At 45.5% G+C, this 2,177-nt stretch overlaps 1 long non-coding RNA gene across 1 annotated transcript; it reads left to right on the top strand.

Annotated features, from left to right (window-relative positions):
* Positions 1–339: 339 nt before the first annotated feature.
* LOC114806627 lies at positions 340–1,550 on the top strand. Its single transcript, XR_003754685.2, has 2 exons — positions 340–418; positions 1,154–1,550. It is a non-coding gene; the product is annotated as an uncharacterized LOC114806627 (long non-coding RNA).
* Positions 1,551–2,177: the final 627 nt, after the last annotated feature.

Raw genomic sequence — 2,177 nt, 5'->3', positions numbered from 1 at the left:
AAGCACTGGGGTAGATACAGGATAATTGGGTTGGACACAGTCCCTGTCCCAGATAGGGCTCACAGAGTGTCTTAATCTCCATTTTACAGATGAGGTGACTGAGGCCCAGAGAAGTAAGTGACTTGCCCAAGGTCATAAAGCAGACAAGTGGCAGAACTGGATTAGAACAAAGGTCCTACTGACTTCCAGGCCCTTGCTTTATCTCTAACCACTAGGCCATAAGACTTGGATTGTTGGGTCAAGCAAACTAGGCTCTTACTACACTACACTAAGTAAGGGCTTAACCCAACAATCCACACTTGTGACATCACACTGTTCTCATCCTATCAGATGGCAAAGGTTCATCCCATTTGCTGCTTCAGCCCAGAAGGAACAACCAGAAAACTCAGCTCTGCTCAACCAAGATACAAGTGTACTGGTAGGCTCTTAGGATAATGTAGAAAACTCCATAAATTTATAACCTAATGTGGGCACTAGCTCTGGGTCACTGCTCTAACAACCAATTACCTGATCCTTTAGAAGCCAAAATAAGGAATCAGTGTTGCCTAGTGGATAGAGCATGGGCCTGGGATTCAGAAGGACCTGTGTTCCAATCCTCGCTCCTCCACTGGCCTGCTGTGTGTTCTTGGGCAAGTCACAACTTCACTGGGCCTCAGTTACCTCATCTGTAAAATGGGGATTACAACCATGAGCCCCATGTGGGACACGGACCGTGTCCAACCTGATTAGTTAACTTAACAAATACCATAAAAAAGACAAAATTTGGTTTATTCAGCTCACACTCAATTCCCATTTTACAGATGAGGTAATTGAGGCACAGAGAAGTGAAGTGACTTGCCCAAAATCATGCAATAGATAAGTGGTGGAGCTGGGATTAGAACCCAGGACCTTCTGACTCCCAGGCCCGTGCTCTATCCACTAAGTCACGATTGTCTATATCACCCCAGTTAGGACTGGGCGGGAAAAATGTAGGAAGAGAAGTTGCCTGCAGGCTTTGCACTTTACCAGGTGGATGCACCTTGGCCCTGGTAATGAGGACAAGGAGAGGAGGGGTGAACACAGGAGTGGTGCAGAGTGGTCATAGCTGTGACTCCACTCATTTGGAGCACCTGGTAACTGGGCTGAGCTGCTAATTTACATCTCCCTTTTGCAGAATTTACAAGAACAGAAAAAACAACTCATGAATGAAATATCATTGATTTCAACATACCAGAAGGATTTTATCAAATGCCAAATTCCACAACAATTGATCCTTCGAAAGCAGCACGTACAACAGGCCAAAGGAGAGTCGAAATGTGCACCACCAACAACCTACCAGCACAGCTTTTGTGATTCGTTTAAAAATCCTCAGCAGTATGACAAGAAGGAATCAGAAAGTGAAACAACTGACAAAAAGGAGGCCATTCCAATATCCTTAGAAGCACTGGTTGACATCCCTATCAAAAATGTGGCAAGGAGGAAGCAGGTTACTGAGCGATACTCTGTGGCTCAGTGCTTGATTTGGCCTTCTTCTTTAAAGTAGCCATATATTCAAAACTTGCAGAAAAAGCCCAGTATGTTTCATCCTTTCCATTGATAACAGCAATTTTTTGGCTTCAGTGGGTGGGAGGTTATCACCACAGTTACCTGGCCACTCACAAAAGTTCTGTTTGAGAACCTCCGTCTTAACCATAATAGTAGTAGTTACAGCATTTATTAACCATTTACTGTGTGCAAAGCACTGTATTAAAGTCTGGGAAAATATGCAGGTATGGATTAGACATGGATGCTAATCCTGGAGGGGCTCATATTCTATCAATATAGGTGTGGAGTCTGGGGAGCCTGGAGACAGACACACTGGGATCAGTGAAGCACTAGAACATTAAAATAACATAGGGGACAAGGACAAATACAAAACACACAAATGAAAAACTTTTGTGCAACTCCAACGGAGTAGGGAGCTGTGGGTAGAGGAGCAGAATTTATCCTCGTATTTCAGAGTCCACAGCAATGGCTACACAGCCATAGCTTTCCTGAGGTTTTATTATGCGGTCTCATACTACAAGTGCTGTTCTCATTCCCCCCCCGGGGGGGGGGGGGGGGGGGTGTGGAAAGCAGGACAGGATGGTGTCTACTTGGTGGTGCAGAGGGGAGCTGGTGCCAGCCCTGGGTGGTGGGAAGGGAAGGCAGTTTACTCG

Source organism: Ornithorhynchus anatinus, chromosome X1, assembly GCF_004115215.2.
Source record: "Ornithorhynchus anatinus isolate Pmale09 chromosome X1, mOrnAna1.pri.v4, whole genome shotgun sequence".
Lineage (NCBI taxonomy): Eukaryota > Metazoa > Chordata > Mammalia > Monotremata > Ornithorhynchidae > Ornithorhynchus > Ornithorhynchus anatinus.
This window is presented reverse-complemented; position numbering and strand designations above follow the sequence as displayed.